Source organism: Schistocerca nitens, chromosome 3 (genome assembly GCF_023898315.1).
Source record: "Schistocerca nitens isolate TAMUIC-IGC-003100 chromosome 3, iqSchNite1.1, whole genome shotgun sequence".
In the NCBI taxonomy this organism is placed as follows: Eukaryota; Metazoa; Arthropoda; class Insecta; order Orthoptera; family Acrididae; genus Schistocerca; species Schistocerca nitens.
This window is the reverse complement of record NC_064616.1, coordinates 701,818,202-701,837,099: the sequence shown is the minus strand read 5'-3', so window position 1 is coordinate 701,837,099 and position 18,898 is coordinate 701,818,202. Positions and strand designations below refer to the sequence as shown.

The 18,898-nt window shown below is 44.2% G+C and overlaps 1 protein-coding gene and 1 non-coding gene across 2 annotated transcripts in view; both read left to right on the top strand.

Annotated features, from left to right (window-relative positions):
• LOC126249396 (glutamate receptor ionotropic, NMDA 3A-like) overlaps positions 1-18,898 on the top strand; it is a 128,434-nt gene that overhangs the window by 105,814 nt on the left and 3,722 nt on the right. The window lies entirely within an intron of this gene.
• Trnas-cga (transfer RNA serine (anticodon CGA)) lies at positions 15,259-15,333 on the top strand. The gene has a single exon. It is a non-coding gene; the product is annotated as a tRNA-Ser (tRNA).

Sequence of the window (18,898 nt, the reverse complement as noted above, 5' to 3'; positions counted from 1 at the left end):
CGTAATTGTCTGCCCTTTCTCAGAGTCGTTATGTCTGTGTTTATTCCCACTTGTGACAGCTGTCTTCATTGAAATGGTTCTCCATTCGTTTCCTCTCCGATTACACACTTACCTTACTGCATCACGTATGTATCTGTAACGCAACGAGGCGATATAATACTGGACATAATACTGTGGCTCGTCAATGCGTAAGATTTGTAATATACCGACCATGATAAAAACAGGTACACTTTAATTGTATGCAAGCATTGAATCTGGCACCCAGTCGATCGTACAGATGGCGAATACTGTCCTGGGATGCGTTATGTCAGGCCTGCTCGAACTGTTCACGTAGTTCTGTCAGAGTTGTCGATTGAGACGAGTCGCATGAATCACTGCTCGTCCCATTATATATCATACGTGCTCAATTGGACACGAGTCCTTAAATATGCTGGCCAGAGAAGTTGCTGCACGTCTTGCAGAACACGTTGAGTTTCATGGTCAGAGTGTGGGCGAGCACTGTCCTGTTGAAACAACACACCACCTTCCTGTTGCAAGGACGGTAAAGGAACGGGTCTAACAACATTCTGCGCGTACCGAGCACTAGTTAGCGTCCTCTCTAGAAACACCAAACGTGAACGAGGGTTACAGCTTACCGCATACCATACCAGTGTGCGTTGGACGAATGCACTCCACGAAACAGCGCTCACAAGGTCTACACTGTACGCGCAAGCGACCATCACTTGCATGCAGGCACAAGCTGCTTTCATCGCTGAAGACCACGGCGCGCCATTCCAAGTGATCCTCTGGCGGCACCAGTAGAGCCGTGCACGTCGATTCTGAGGCTTTAGTGGAAGACGAGCAACAGGCGAGCGTGCCCGTAGTCCCATTGCTAATAACCGGTTCACAAAAGTTCGTGTTGACACGTCTTGGCTCACAAGCTCTCTTATCCGTGCTGTAATAGTTGTACGATCTGCCACTGCTTCACGTTCAATAAAACGATCCTGGCGGGCGTCTGTGCTGTGAACGTCCAGAGCATTGTCTACGGGTGTCAGAAGGTTCATGAGACCATTGATACTCTACAGAATTGGCCCCTTACCTAGCTTGCATTGATCGCGACTCTCTCGCCCATGGCAAAGTCCCAAGCGACTGGAAAAAAACCGCAGGTGACGCTAGTATACGAGGAAGGTAAAGGAATCTACCCTCAAAATTACAGACCAATATCCCGAACATATTTTTGCTGCAAAATCTTTGAACGTATTCTCAGTTCGAATACGCTACTGGCCATTAAAATTGCTACACCAAGAAGAAATGCAGATGATAAACGGGAATTCATTGGACAAATATATTACACTAGAACTGACACGTGATTACATTTTCACGCAATTTGGGTGCATAGATCGTGAGAAATCAGTACCCAGAACAACCACCTCTGGCCATAATAACGGCCTTGATATGCCTGGGCATTGAGTAAAATAGACCTTGGATGGCGTGTAGAGGTACAGCTGCCCGTACAGCTTCAACACGATACCGCAGTTAATCAAAAGTAGTGACTTGCGTATTGTGACGAGCCACTTGCTCGGCCACCATTGACCAGACGTTTTCAATTTGTGAGAGATCTGGAGAATGTGCTGGCCTGGGCAGCAGTCGAACATTTTTTGTATCCAGAAAGGCCCGTACGGGACCTGAAACATGCGGTCGTGCATTATCATGCAGAAATGTAGGCCGCAGGGATCCAGCACGGCGTTCCGTATTACCCTCCTGAACCCACCCATTCTATATTCTGTTAACAGTTATTGGATCTCGACCAACGCGAGCAGCAATGTCGCGATACGATAAATCGCAATCGCGATAGGCTACAATCCGACCTTTGATAAAGTCGGAAACGTGATGGTACGCATTTCTCCTCCTTACACGAGGCATCACAACAACGTTTCAAAAAATGGTTCAAATGGTTCTGAGCAGTATGGGACTTAACATCTGTGGTCATCAGTCCCCTAGAACTTAGAACTACTTAAACCTAACTAACCTAAGGACATCACACACATCCATGCCCGAGGCAGGATTCGAACCTGCGACCGTAGCAGTCGCGCGGTTCCGGACAGCGCGCCTAGAACCGCTAGACCACCGCGGCCGGCAACAACGTTTCACAAGGCAATGTCGGTCAATTGCTTTTTGTGTATGAGAAATCGGTTGGAAACTTTCCTCATGTCAGAACGTTGTAGGTGTCGCCACCGGCGCCAATCTTGTGTGAATGCTCTGAAAAGCTAATCATTTGCATATCACAGCATCTTCTTCCTGTCGGTTAAATTTCGCGTCTGTAGCACGTCATCTTCGTGGTGTAGCGATTTTAATGGCCAGTAGGGTATAATAAACTTTCTTGAGACTGAGACGCTCATGTGCACGAATCAGCATGGTTTTCGAAAGCATCGCTCGTGCGAAACTCGGCTTTCCCTTTTCTCACGAGATATACTGAGATGAAGGTTAACAGGCAAATTCCATATTTGTAATTTCCGGAAAACATTTGACACTGTCCCCAACCGCAGGCTGTTGACGAACGTACGAGCATATGGAATAAGTTCACAGATATATGAGTGCCTCGAAGACTTCTTAACTAACAGAACCCAGCATGTTGTCCTCGAGGGCGAGTGTGCATCAGAGACGAGGGTATAGTCGAGTGGCGCATGGAAGTGTGATAGGAGCAATATCGTTCTCTAAATACATGAATGATTTGGCGGACTGGGTGGGGCAGCAGTCTGCGGCTGTCTGCAGATGATGCCGTGGTGTACGGTAGGGTGTCGAAGTTGAGTGACTGTAGGAAGGTACAAGACGACTTAGATAAAATTTTCAGTTGGTGTGATGAATGGCAGTAGGAAAATAAAACCTGTAATGTTCGGATACAGTATTACTAGTACCTGCTTGACACAGTCAAGTCTTCCCTTCGTGAAATCTTCTCGGGTGATCAGCCGAGTAAAGGCGTCGTCTTCTCGCAACGTTTCGAAGGGTTTCGTACCCATCCTCTTCAAGCTTCGCTTGAAGATGATGGGTACGAAACCCTTCGAAACGTTGCGAGAAGACGACGCCTTTACTCGGCTGATCACCCGAGAAGATTTCACGAATGGAATACGCCGAGAAAGTCTCAAATCACATTTAACAGTCAAGTCTTTTAAATATTTGGCATAACGCTGCAATGCGATATGAGGTGGACGAGCATGTGAGAAATGTAGTAGGGACGGAAAATGGTCGACTTCGTTTCATTGGGGGAATTTTAGGAAAGAGTGGTTCACCTGTAAAGGAGACCGCATATAGGACGCTATTGCGACCTATTCTTGAGTACTGTTCGAGTATTTGGGATCCGTACCAGGTCGGATTGAAAGAAGCCATCGAAGCAATTCAGAGGCGGACTGCTAGATTTATTACCGGTAAGTGTGAAGAACACGTAAGTGTTACGTAGATGCTTCGGGAACTCAAATGGGAATCCCTGGAAGGCAGGCGATGTTCTTTCCGAGAAAAACTATTGAGAAAATTTAGAGAGCCCGCATTTGAAGTTGACTGCCAAACGATTCTACTGCTGCCAACATACATTGCGCGTAAGGTCCACGAAGATAAGATACGAGACATTAGGATTCATACGGAGCCTTATAGACAGTCATTTTTCCATCGTTCTATTTGCGAGTGAAACAGGAGGGGAAATGACAAGTAGTGGTACAGGGCACCCTCCGCCACGCACCGTACGGTGGCTAGCGGAGTATCTGTGTAGATGTAGATCTAGATACCAGCATCGTTGTAAGACCGACGCCGTACGTCTGTCTTGGGTGGCTGTTCTCCGAAAGAACCAACGTGCCACTCGGAAGAACACCATTCGACCACTCTCAGACTTGCTGTAGGAAGCACGAATGTGTCTCCGTGGCATGTCTGCCTGCTTGTTTTACAGGTTTGCACCCTCTGAGCCCTCTGGTTGTGAGCATTCCCTATCAGGGGGCAGACACAGATGGCGCTCTGATAGCTATGTCATTACGCTACGTGTTGGCGGACGACGTTGAAACCATTATCAGTACCCGCTGTCCCCCAGGTGACATATGCCGTGATCGGATCAAAAACAACGTCGTGATAACTGTAAGAAACCAAAGACAGTATTTGGATCTCCTAAATGTAGAAAGCACTGTGAACTCAACACTGGAAAGAAACCCCTGCAGTGACAATAACAGATCTGAGGGCAACTAGTGGACGGCTGTTGCTTTTCGTACGTCTGCAGTTCTGCTGCAGAGAGTAAATACACTGAAGCGCCAAAGAAACTGGTATAGACATGCGTGTTCAAATACAGAGAGATGTAAACAGGCAAAATACGTGGCTGCGGTCGGCAACGCCTATATAAGACAACAAGTGTCTGGCACAATTGTTTGAAGTGGGAATTTTCCCGTACGATCATTTACAAGTGTACCGTGACTGTCAGGACTCTGGTAAAACATCAAATCTCCAATATCGCTGCGGCCGGAAAAAGATCCTGCAAGAACGGGACCAACGACGACTGAAGAGAATCGTTCAACGTGACACATGTGTTACCCTTCCGCAAATCGCTGCAGATTTCAGTGCTGGGCAATCAACACGTGTCAGCGTGCGAACCATTCAACGAAGCATCATCGATATGGGCTTATGGGGCATAACTCCAACTCGTGTATCCTTGATGACTGCCTGACACAACGCTTCACGCCCCACCTGAGTCCGTCAACACCGACATTGAACTGTTGATGACTGGAAAAATATTGCCTGGTCGGACGAGTCTCGTTTCAAATTGTATTGAGCGGATGGACGTGTACTGTAAGGAGACAACCAAATGAATTCATCGACCCTGAATGTCAGCAGGGGCCGGCCGAAGTGGCCGTGCGGTTAAAGGCGCTGCAGTCTGGAACCGCAAGACCGCTACGGTCGCAGGTTCGAATCCTGCCTCGGGCATGGATGTTTGTGATGTCCTTAGGTTAGTTAGGTTTAACTAGTTCTAAGTTCTAGGGGACTAATGACCTGAGCAGTTGAGTCCCATAGTGCTCAGAGCCATTTTTTTTTTTAAATGTCAGCAGGGGACTGTTCAAGCTTGTGGAGACTGTGTTAAGGTGTGGGGTGCGTGCAGTTGGAGTGATATAGGATCCCTGATACATCTAGATACGATCCTGACAGTTGGCACGTAGTTAGGCATCCTGTATGATCACGTGCATCCATTCATGTCCTTGTGCATTCCAACGGACTTGGAAAATTTTAACAGGACAATACGACAACCCACATGTCCAGAATTGCTACAGAGTGGCTCCAGGAACACTCTTCTGAGTTTAAACACTTCCGTTGGCCACCATACTCCCCAGACATGAACATTATTGAGCATATGTGAGGTCTCTTGCAACGTGCTGTTCAGAAGAGATCTCCACCCCCTCGTACTCTTACTGATTTATGGACAGCCCTGCAAGTTTCATGGTGTCAATTCCCTCCTGTACTACTTCAGACATTAGTCGAGTCCATACCACGTCGTATTACGGCACTTATTCCTGCTCGCGGGGGCCCTACACGATATTATGCAAGTCTACCAGTTTCTTTGGCTCTTCAGTGTAGCACAGGTAACAGCACTAAAACTAACCGGCGGAAATCACAGCCACATTTGAAGTCTTGTTCGGCATTAACGTGTGTGGAATATGGCATGTCAGACTACGTTGGAAGCGTTGCTTCGATGTAACAAGATAATTACTGTTCCCAAAAACGTTTAGTTAAAAGTTGATTCTACTGTATCAGTCAAGGGCCCTACATCTGTCTGCATTCAGTTCCAACTGTGTTTTGTCACAACACGACATCCTGAAATGTTGTGGTGTCTGTGTTCTCAGACACTAAATGCTTGCACCATTCCACCGAAGATAGTTTCAGCTCTGAAAAAAATCTAACTAATTACCTGTTATATCACATTCGGCAAGCCTAATTTTTTCACAGATATCGCAAGGCCACCGTTTGTCTGCGATTCCATGCCACATGAAAAGCGCATGGACGTCATGGAACAATCACAGAAGAATACATACCTTATACTAGCAAAATCGGTGAGATGTTCAAAGACTGACAGCTGATGAGAACACGGTTGGGGAAATGTTTATGAACATAATTGCTTTTATTGGCATACCAGAATGTGAAATCAATTGCGATCGCTCTTAAGCATGATATCAAAGACTGCACATTTTGTTTACAGCAGCTTCCTTGCCATTTGTGTTTTCGAACATAAAGCATTGCGCTAGAGAGCTTCGCTAAAAACTGCAGCAGCCTATGATGACAACTTGTGTCAATTGGTTGGACTTACTTTTTAAGCACCGAAGTTCGCTGTAAGGTTATCGAACGGCTCAGACGTAGCCACAACGGCGATGGGCAATGGCTGTAGCTGTGTGTGTGTATGTGTGTGTGTGTGTGTGTGTGTGTGTGTGTGAGAGAGAGAGAGAGAGAGAGATCTTATAGGCGGAGGTAAAAGGGACGTTATGAGAAAAATAGCACGAACCCCCATCAAGGGAACATATTAAAGCTGTAACGTAAGAGAATCTCTTAAAATAAGATTCGAGTCATGCATGACAACGTGAAGTCGCATTCCAAACTTTCAACAACGCACTACGTAAACAAAACATTCGCTGGAATAGTAAACCTACAGATAAGTATGGTCATTGTTCCACCTTTAAATCCACCGTACCACATCACATGCGTTTAAAGTGCCAGTAACATTACGATATTTACGGCGCGGGTTACGTTGCCTCTTTTGAGAGGATACAGCCTTCCCTGAGTTTCAACAAGACACAGTCACACTCACAACTGCGATTTCCTTTTAGTTTTTTCAGTAGTATTGTACATTCTTTAAAATGACAGCCGCCCATGTAGCACTATGTGTAGCTCAAATTTTTTTTCGTACAGACAAGGGTACATATTTCGCAGTCTCTCTTAATAAACAGGACCGGTTTGGTCCTAGATATATCCTTCAGAGTCTAACTAAATCATGGTAATACTGTCACTCCACATGAAATGTCAGATTCGGAGCTAACATACACTGCTCAGTCTATGGAGCATGATCAATTCATTTGCCTGATTATGAGCACCCCTAGGTTACGTAGAGGACAGATGTCACACGCTGTCCCACAGATTTAGTGCATGATACGAAGGATAACAGCTCGGAAGGAACCCACGTCAACATTCGAGTTCGTTAACGCACGGTTCTACTGTGGTGTTAGAGCAACACAGACTCAAAGGAAGGCCTCGGCGCTTGTTCGTGACGTCACGTCAGCTAGGCACGGCGAACGCCAGGTTTGTTGCGGGCGTACTGATAATGGTAGTGTCTCCCTCTCTGACACAGGAAAATGTGAAACTATTGGCGGTAGCTGACCAACACACATTGTTCTGAGAGATTTCTGCAATCAATTAATTGTGCAATTCATTACACTTCTTAACAGATAGTGTACTCCTGAACTTAAATTTCCACCTGTTTTAAGGATTGACCCAAAAAAAAAACACAACTTCATGGTCCAGCAGCAACAGAATTCGTGCTTCTTTACCTTATTTGTAAATCTGAGGAAGTTACGTTTGTACTGGGTTGCTTTTACAAGAAACTGTGAACATATTGGTGCTCTTCTTTAGGTATCTTGGTTGACTATGGGGTGAGGAGCACTGAATGTTAATGAAATATCTTGCGATTGTACATGTTGGGGAGGGGGTGGGGGGACAGAAGAAGAGGCAAAAGAGAGATATTCGTTTTATCAAATAAAATTTTTTTATCTTATAAAGTTTCTCCTTTCAGTTGCAAGAGGGAATATTTATCTTTTCTAATATGCAAGTTTAAAAAAGTTTGAGCTCAGCAGTATTTTCGATGTATGAAGCTATTTTGTTTCCTGTTTAGAATTCCTTTGGTTGAAAACGACTGTAATCTAATGACTGGCAACAGTTGGACATTTACACATGTAAATTAGTTCACATTGCCAGTGACGATGTAAAACGAAAATAAATAAATAAATAAAAGAAACGAGTTCATTGTAGGGGGTTGGGGTAAGTTTCGATAGCAAAATGGATCAAGTAAATATAGTTACTTGAATGTAAAATTTCCGAAGCTTGCAATGGGGCAAAGCATCTTCCCATATTGATCTACGTTTGTTTCGACAGGATTCAGTAATACAAAACTATGATCTTCATTTGTAGCTTTACGACAGTAAGAAAATCTTTCATCTAAATAAAACTGCAGATTCCAAAACAATACCAAACATTTTGTCCAAAAATAAGAGATTTATAGTGATAAGCACGCCCAGGCGTTTCTGCTTGCAACAGACCTGGCGTTCGCCGCGCCTAGCTGACGTGACGTCACGAACAAGCGCCGAGGCCTTCCTTTGAGTCGATGTTGGTTAGAGTCGGGTATGGCCAATTCAAATTCGAGTGACGAAAGTAATTTTCAGAGCCAGTATCTGGACAGCAAGGAAAGGAGAGGTTTCGGCGTAAAATTCATTATCACCCATCTTCGTGGCCACGCACGGGGCGTGATTCCAAGCCTTTCTGCAGTGCATCATAGAATTACAAATGGCTCTGAGCACTATGGGACTTAACATCTATAGTCATCAGTCCCCTAGAACTTAGAACTACTTAAACCTAACCAACCTAAGGACATCACACAACACCCAGTCATCACGAGGCCATAGAATTACAGCATGTGACACTGCTGACAGCGATGCGTCTGACAAAGAGGAAATCAAACTAAGCGATATCTTTAATGCTATTCGAGGAGAGAATGCTGTGTGATGGCACCGTAGTTTACGCTCTCGCTTTTCATTCATCATCCTCATCAGTTACAGCTCGAACACGACACTATAGTCCAACACACGCAGTCTTCACAGCCTTACACCAAAACACTTAAGAAATGACACGCTTCGAAAAGCAAGGTACCCAGTGGATACGGATAAATTAACCCTTTCCGATTTAGGCGGCTGAACTTAAACGTTTAATACATACAGGTTGGTCCATTGATAGTGACCGGGCCATATATCTCACGAAATAAGCGTCAAACGAAAAAACTACAAAGAACGAAACTTCTCTAGCTTGGGGGGAAACCAGATGGCGCTATGGTTGGCCCGCTAGATGGCGCTGCATAGGTCACACGGATATAAACTGCATTTTTTAAAATAGAAACCCCCACTTTTTATTACATATTCGTGTAGTACGTAAACAAATATGAATGTTTTAGTTGGACCACTTTTTTCGCTTTGTGATAGATGGTGCTGTAATAGTCACAAACGTATAAGTACGTGGATCCCGTAACGTTCCCCTATTCTCCCCGTTTATTAGTCCTCTCCCTCCTTGGTTCCCCCCCCCCTTTTCGTTTTTTTCCCCCTCCTGCAGCCCCCCCCCCCCCCCATCTGCCTTTGGCTCGGAAGTGTCATCTTTGTGCTGCCACTTTCGTGCAGTGTTCTCCAGTGAGTGTGCTACAGTGCGTGTTTTGCAGTGAGTGTTCCGTGTTTTTTGGGACTTGTTGCGAACGGCCATCATACTGTCGCTGGGTGTGCCTTTTATCTCTTGCGAACAGAAACCAGACTGTCGCCGTGTTTTTTAATTGTGTGTCTACTATGTTACTTGTCTGATTCCTGTGTATTTTATCTACATTGCCAACCCCTTTTGCTTTCTGTTTTAACTTTCCGCATTTTTACGCCATTTTACACTTTAAATCGCCATTTTATCGCCTGTTTTACCTTGTTTCTTTCTTCTTCCTTTATTTAAAAAAAGTCTGTAGGCTGTAGAGCAGCGTAGTAAGCTACTGCCAGCCCGCCCCCTTCGGGGGGAATTGAAAATCAATAGAGGAAAAAAAAAAAAAAACGTTCCCCCAGTGCGGACGGTATTTGCTTCTTGATACATTACCCGTGTTGAAATAGACCGTTTACCAATTGCGGAAAAGGTCGATATCGTGTTGATGAATGGCTATTGTGATCAAAATGTCCCACGGGCGTGTGCTATGTATGCTGCTCGGTATCCTGGACGACATCATCCAAGTGTCCGGACCGTTCGCCGGATAGTTAAGTTATTTAAGGAAACAGGTGTTCAGCCGCATGTGAAACGTCAACCACGACCTGCAACAAATGATGATGCCCAAGTAGGTGTTTTAGCTGCTGTCGCGGCTCATCCGCACATCAGTAGCAGACAAATTGCGCGAGAATCGGGAATCTCAAAAACATCGGTGTTCAGAATGCTACATCAACATCGATTGCACCCGAACCATATTTCTATGCACCAGGAATTGCATGGCGACGACTTTGAACGTCGTGTACAGTTCAGTCACTGAGCACAAGAGAAATTACGGGACGATGACAGATTTTTTTAACGCGTTCTATTTAGCGACGAAGCGTCATTCACCAACATCGGTAACGTAAACCGGCTTAATATCCACTATTGGGCAACGGAAAATCCACGATGGCTGCGACAAGTGGAACATCAGCGACCTTGGCGGGTTAATGTATGGTGCGGTATTATGGGAGGAAGGATAATTGGCCCCCATTTTATCGATGGCAATCTAAATGGTGCAATGTATACTGATTTCCTACGTAATGTTCTACCGTTGCTACTACAAGATGTTTCACTGCATGACAGAATGGCGATGTACTTCCAACATGATGTATGTCCTGCACATAGCTCGCGCGCGGTTGAAGCGGTATTGAATAGTATATTTCATGACAGGTGGATTGGTCGTCGAAGCACCATACCATGGCCCGCACGTTCACCGGATCTGACGTCCCTGGATATCTTTCTGTGGGGAAAGTTAAAGGATATTTGCTATCGTGATCCACCGACAACGCCTGACAACATGCGTCAGCGCACTGTCAATGCATGTGCGAATATCACGGAAAGCGAACTACTTGCTGTTGATAGGAATGTCGTTACACGTATTGCCAAATGCATTGAGGTTGGTGGACATCATTTTGAGCGTTTATTGCATTAATGTGGTATTTACAGGTAATCACGCTGTAACAGCATGCGTTCTCAGGAATGATAAGTTCACAAAGGTACATGTATCACATTGGAACAACCGAAATAAAATGTTCAAACGTACCTACGTTCTGTATTTTAATTTAAAAAACCTACCTGTTACCAACTGTTTGCCTAAAATTGTGAGCTATTACAGTGCCATCTATCACAAAGCGAGAAAAGTGCTCCAACTAAAACATTCATATTTCCTTGCATACTACACGAATATGTAATAAAAATGGGGGTTCCTGTTTTTTTTTAAAAAAATGCAGTTGATATCCGTTTGATCTATAGCAGCGCCATCCAGCGGGTCAACCATAGCGCCATCTGGTCTCCCCCTACAAGCTGGCCAAGTTTCGTTCTTTTTAGTTTTTTCGTTTGACGCTTATTTCGTGAGATATTTGGCCCGGTCACTATCAATGGACCACCCCGTATACACGCTGGTGCGTAAAACTTAAAGACGAAAGTAACTTTCGCATGATGTGCCACTGCCAACGTAACTCGATGAAGCTTCGACCACACATAGAAAGAACTGCTATAGTAAAGAAGGTAACTCAACGTAATACGCAATGAGACCTACAAGAATGACACATTTTTGAAAGACAATAATTATACTGAAGTCACCACGATTCATGATGGTCCACTGGACATTACGGAAGATAGCACATGGTTCTTAGTACTGTGTATGATTACCACGGACGGCAGTACACACTCTGCAACGCGCTCCCATGCTGGCCATAAGGTTCTTGTCGTAGGGCGTTCCAGTCCTCTACCATCGCGATTGACATCTGCTGGATGGTCGTTTGTGCATGAGGATGTGTTGCAGTGCGTATCCCTAAAGCAGCCCACAAGTGCTCGATGTGACTTAAGTAGGGAGAACGGGCAGTCCAGTCCATTCGCCAAATTTCCTCCAGTTCGATTAGCATTACATGCGCTGTTCGATGCGGTCGAGCGTTGTCATAAAAAAGAAAATAAATGAACAGAGGGCTGAATGCACCCCTGCCTGAAAAGACGCGCGTGCGGTAGAAGCACTGTGTCACAGTAACTGTGGCCATTAAGTGTACTGTGTTCAAAGATTTGGAGATCAGTACGTCCATGAAACATGACGCCTCCCTACACCCTAATACCTGGACCACCAGCACGATAATATTCGACAATGGAACACTGTCTTCGAGTTTCTGTTCCTCTCATTATGTATTTCTTTCAGTTACCTTCTGTGCTGTACTGTAGCAGTTATTTCTGTATATAGTCTAATTCGTTGCAAATGTAGCTGTCATCCTGCAGTCAAATATTCTATGCACTGGCTAGAGTTGCAAGTCAATAAAATACACAGAAATGTAAAAGATAAACGAATAATTTAATAAAAACTGTTCTCTTCGAACGTCTGTTATTGATAAAGACGACAGAGCGTTATTTTGAATGATGGTTATTGAAGAAAGGATATCTCAAATAAACGGGATGTGGTCCTACACTATTCAGTTAAAATACAGACGGAAAATGCCCTACATCTACATCTACATGGATGCTCTGCAAATCACATTTAAGTGCCTAGCAGAGGGTTCATCGAACCACCTTCACAATTCTCTATTATTCCAATCTCGTATAGCGCGCGGAAAGAACGAACACCTATATCTTTCCGCACGAGCTCTGATTTCCCTTATTTTATCGTGGTGATCGTTTCTCTCTTATCGAATGAAGTAAGGTTATGTACTTTGAGGGTGTTACGAGAATGGTATAAAAATTCCCAAACTAAAAGGTCATGAAAGACTCGCGAAAATTAAGTCCATTTTATGATCATAATAAACAAAAGATTCACAAGCTCAAAACAGTTCAGAGCTCAACATGATGATTCACAAATTAACACCCGCGATACGAAGAATAGTATCTCATACTGTGTCTGTTCTCAGTTCCTTAAACCAAGGGGCAACAGTCAGAGTCCACTCTGGAGCACATTCAACCCTCCCTTCAGAAGTTAAAGTATCGTACCAGCAGTTCATCGCCCAGAATCAATCACCTCCACATTGAATGCCACTCGTTACCACAGGCAGGTCTGACTCCTGTGTCCAGAATCGCTCCCTTGAGCTCTTCACTCGAGAAGCTCCAGCTTCCACTTCACTCCTGTACTGTTACGCTACTGTCTGCTGTTCCATCCACACCAAAATACATCGTTCCTACGTGCTACAGACGTGATTTGATTCACCACGACCCCTTCTCAGACTAAACTTATGTGTTACAACAATATTTAAATAAAGAAAGTTATAAACATCCTGTCAACTCTGATAATTTACAACTCGTAAATGTTTGTCCATGAATAAATAAGCCAGTATTCTTGTGCAGGTGCGCTCACGTTAAATGACAACAGACTGGCATTGTATTTTATTTAAACAATTATATATGCTCTCTTTTTGGTTCTCTTTTCAGTTGCGGTGTCTGCTATACATGCGATTTACCACTTTTAAATTACACGGTTTTTAAAAAGTACTTGTAATCAACATTTAAATGAAGTTACTGGCTAAATAATAAACTGCTCATTAAATAACTAAACAAGTATGACAAAATATGAGGTACTGATGCTGTGGTCATTTGCTGTGTAAACGTGGCGGACACAATGTTCTGGCAAACATTTGCCTACTGAAACAGATATAAAAGACACCGTAAATCAATAAATAAAATAGATACAGATACTTAGTTGTCAGGGATGGTAGCTTTAGTGCAATGCTATCATCTGAGGTATCGTTTATGGAAATCGCTAGAAACGATTAAAAGTTGTTAATGCAGTGGTTCATTGTGCAAATGTTTATTCACTGCGTAATATTAACTTAGTGGTTTTAAAGATACTGAAATTACTCTTATGTCATTGGATGCGCCTCATTTTTCTGAGATTTGCATTAATATGTAACTGTGATTTATCGTCGAAGTTCAAAGAGCTGTAACTTAACCATCTTTAAGATTGTCTGACACTCCGCCATTTGCTGTAGCATTATCTGTCTTCCTTAGCGTCCGCAGCTAATGGTCGTGAGGTAGCGTTCTCGCTTCCCGCGCCCGGGTTCCCGGGTTCGATTCCCAACGGAGTCACGGTTTTTCTCTGCCTCGTGATGTCTGGGTGTCGTGTGATGTCCTTAGGTTAGTTAGGTAAGTTCTAAGTTCTAGGGGACTGATGACCATAGATGTTAAGTCCCATAGTGCTCAGAGCCATCTGTCTTCCTTAGCGATGGTCCGTCGCCAAAATTTCCAAAACTGGGATTAACTCACATCCGGTCCTTTGCTTACGCCCTTGCACCTGGCTCGCCTCGAGCGTGTGCCGCGGTCTGGCCCGAGCCCCGGGCCCGCTAGCCTTCAGCCGTATATCAAATAACCCTACCTCACAGCATTTCTAGATCGCGGATTAGGTTGCCTACTTACGCGTAATGTTATAACCTGTTGTGGAACTACTGAAGCTCTTTTCTACACTATGTTCGTAATTAATTGCAATGACCTGAAACTTTTATTAAAATAGCTATAACAAGGTTCCTATCGCTATTTACACAGTCATGGCTGAGAAGTGCGGTCTTTCACTAAATGTAGCGACGTAGTGCTACAACTGAACTTATCTCCAAACAAATTTATTTTATCGAGGAACTTGGACTTAGTAATAAATGATCCAACACCACTTTAAAAAATAAAAGAAAAAAAGAAGAAATAAGTTGAGACTTCCTGGCAGATTAAAACTGTGTGCCGGGCCGAGACTCGAACTCGGGACTTTTGCCTTTCGTTGGCAAGTGCTCTACCAACTGAGCTGCCCAAGCACGACTCACACTCCGTCCTCACAGCTCTACTTCTGCCAGTACCTCGTCTCCTACCTTCCAAACTTTACAGAAGCTTTCCTCCGAACCTTGCAGAACTAGCACTCCTGAAAGAAAGGATATTGCGGAGACATGGATTTACCACAGCCTGGGGGACGTTTCCAGAATGAGATTCTCACTCTGCAGCGGAGTGTACGCTGATATGAAACTTCCTGGCACTTCCTGGTACTTGCCCGCGAAAGGCAAAGGTCCCGAGTTCGAATCTCGGTCGGGCACACAGTTTTAATCTGCCAGGAAGTTTCATATCAGCGCACACTCCGCTGCAGAGTGAAAATCTCATTCTGGAAACGTCCCCCAGGCTGTGGCTAAGCCATGTCTCCGCAATATCCTTTCATTCAGGAGTGCTAGTTCTGCGAGGTTCGCAGGAGAGCTTCTGTAAAGTTTGGAAGGTAGAAGACGAGGTACTGGCAGTAGTAAAGCTGTGAGGAGGGGGTGTGAGTCGTGCTTGGGTAGCTCAGTTGGTAGAGCACTTGCCCGCGAAAGGCAAAGGTCCCGAGTTCGAGTCTCGGCCCGGCAAACAGTTTTAATCTGCCAGGAAGTTTCATATCAGCGCACTCTCCGCTGCAGAGTGGAAATCCCATTCAAGAAATAAGTTTTCCTAGTGCAGTTTTATACAGAAATGGAAAGGAAATAACTGCAAGTAATATAGATTTCTCTACAGAACCCAATGTATTTGTTTCCTATTAACTTTCACAATAATTAACACAATTCGGATGTACTTTGCTGTTAACTAAATTGAAGTACGGTAAGTAGCGTGTTCACATATACGCACACAGTTGCTTGTTGTTATTAAAATCCCTGCCCAAAGATTGTGTTCATTCTTCTCAATTGAGATGTAATTACTGTGGCAGAAGACAGTCGATGGCTCTGTGGCGCAGCCGATGTTTCACTTACCAAAGTATATTGTTAATATGGCAATATCTGTCCGATTCAGGCGTTTAAAGTTATAAAGAAAATATTCTCCTGCAAACAGTTGCTTCAGAAACAATTTGATGAAATAATAGTATTAAATAACTTCTGAAGTAGAGATCTGGAGATTAGCTAGATTATTTTATAAGCACAACCCGTTTCCTAATTTCAGCAAGGGACGCTCATGCTATAGCTGATTTACATCGCATGGCATCAGTTTGTTAGACTAACGTAGAAACAAAACCAGTGCTTGGACCTCACACTATATCCCCTGAAAACTACGCTATTCCAAGATCTCCTTCCCTCTCGTACAAAAACGCGGCGTAACTGTCACTTCTAGTTATACAGTCCACTCCTCTGTTGCAGTCCACTGTCTCTCCTCTTCTCTCCGTCAATCTACTCCATGTACAACCATTGCTATTGGTCCGGACACTCAAACTCCCTTGACGAAAACCAGCATGAGTCTTGTTCTTTTGATGTCTTTATTTCTTCGTCTTTACGATCTTCCGCATCAACTCTCTCGAAAAATCTTCTGCATAGGTAAATGTTAGTTCTTCCGTCTTCTCTCCCCCACCTTATCCCTTGCCAGGCCATCTCCTCTATCTAAACTTAAAAAGATCGACGCTTTATCACAATATTCAATGAATCATTGTAACATAGACGCCAACATTATCACAAAAGAAACAACTTCCATTCCACGAAATACACTCATTTCTCCACTAGCAATCTGCCAAGTCCTTTCTGTCAATCTTTCCACTTACTGTTCAGACAGTCAATTTTGTTGTTCCTCTTTGACAAAATTACAAAGATTAATTTTAACCCGCTGGACCATAGCACTTTTTACGGAGAGTCAGTATTACACAGACTTTACATTTGAGCGTACATAAAATCCAACAAACGTACATTTACATACAAGACTGGTCTCTTGAATATTTCTATTTGTGCTGAAATTTATGATTAGTTTATAAAAATATTTAAAAACATACTACATTTGAAATTTTATTAAAACGTTAAATCATGACAGAAGATACTACACTAAATCACAATGGAGAAAATCTCAATCACTGAAACACTAGGCTAACATTCCCAAATAACATTCGTTTTTTCTCGGAAAGAATAAAGAAAGCAATTTCGCAGGCTCTCTCCACACCCAGTAAATGATCATTGGCGACATTGTACGATCTACACTGGGTTTGGGCAGGAGAGCAATCTGGCCACAGCAAGATTCATTTTAAGGAAAGGAAGCAATACCGAAACCAAGATTTTCGAATGAAGATTTGAAATGAGATCGTCTTTAATACAATTTCAATGCCTTACCCATTATACCATCCCATTTCGTGAAACCACTCAGTTGACTTCTTGTGCGGAAAGTGGTTAAGGCTTTTGATTTAAACAATAGTGATGAAAAAGAGATTGTGTTGAGACAGTTCCTGAGGACGAGTATCTGGGAGAGACGCTTGTTGTTTCTGTGTTATTGAAGGAATGTCGATAAACTACAACGACATTTCTGATGCTGTAACGGAAAAAAATCCGAGCTCCAACAAAAATTTAATGTAGAGTACTTAAGTTAAGGGAATATACTTTTCTAGGTAACACATTTAAGTGATGAACGTTGCAAGTTCACAGCTTAATGTAAGCGCAAGGAAAGTCATTGAAAATTGGAACAGTGGTACATTAATGGCCAGCGTAGCCACCAGAATGTTTCATGCAGGTACTGAAAACGTGCATGCATTTGTCGCACAGGTTCCGGATGTTAATATGTGGGATGGAGCTCCACGCCTGTTGCACTTGGTCGGTCAATACAGGGTTGGCAAATGCTGGTTGTAGATGACGCTGGAATTGCTGTTCGATGATGTCCCATACGTGCTCGATTTGAGACAGATATGGTGTTCGAGCAGGCCAAGGTATCATGTCGACACACTGTACAGCATGTTGGGTTACAACAGCGGTATGTGGGTGAGCGTCATCCTATTGGAAAACACTTCCAGGCATGCTGTTCATGAAAGGCAGCACAAGCGGTCGAATCACCAGACTGACGTAGGAATTCGCAGTCAGCGTGAGTGGGATAACGACGAGAGCGCTCCTGCTGACATACGAAACTGCACCTCAGACCATAGACCCATGTGTAGATCCATTGTGTCTAGGACACAGACAGGTTGGCTGCAGTTGCTCATCCGGACTTATCCTAACCAATACGCGATCATCACTGGCACCGAGGCGGAACTTGCTTTTATCAGAAAACATAACAGACCTCCACTCCACCCTCCAATGAGCTCTTGCTTGACATCAAATGGCTCTGAGCGCTATGGGACTCGACATCTGAGGTCATCAGTCCCCTAGAACTTAGAACTACTTAAACCTAACTAACCTAAGGACATCACACACATCCATGCCCGAGGCAGGATTCGAACCTGCGACCGTAGCGGTCGCGCGGTTCCAGACTGTAGCGCCTAGGACCGCTCGGCCACCACGACCGGCGCTTGACATCACTGAAATCGCAAGCGATGGTGGTTTTGGGGTCAGCGGAATGCACACTACTGGCTCTGAGCTGTCCTTGTAGTAACCGATTTGTAACAATTCGTTGTGTCACTGTGATGCAGACACAATACGATGCGCCACATCCATACGCCAAACACGACTATCTACTCTTTCCGTAGTGCCCCGGAGCCCTCAAGCCCGATCTTCTTCCGACCGTGTCTTCCTGTGACCACCGCTGTCACCAGTCCTGTACAGAGGCTACATTCACGTCCAGACTTTTTGCAATATCGCAGAAGGAACATCCATCTTCTCGACGCACTATTTTGCAACTTCGTTCAAACTCAATGAGCTGTTGATAATGGTGTCTTCGTCGTCTCGAAGGCATTATTGACTGATATCAACTCACTACGTCCAATATCAGAGATAACTAATGCTCACGACCGTAATAGTACGTATTTGCAGCAAACCTGATCTACATCTACGGCTACATCCATACTCCGCAAGCCACCTGACGGTGTGTGGCGGAGGGTACTTGAGTACCTCTATCGGTTCTCCCTTCTATTCCAGTCTCGTATTGTTCGTGGAAAGAAAGATTGTCGGTATGCCTCTGTGTGGGCTCTAATCTCTCTGATTTTATCCTCATGGTCTCTTCGCGATATATACGTGGGAGGGAGCAATATACTGCTTGACTCCTC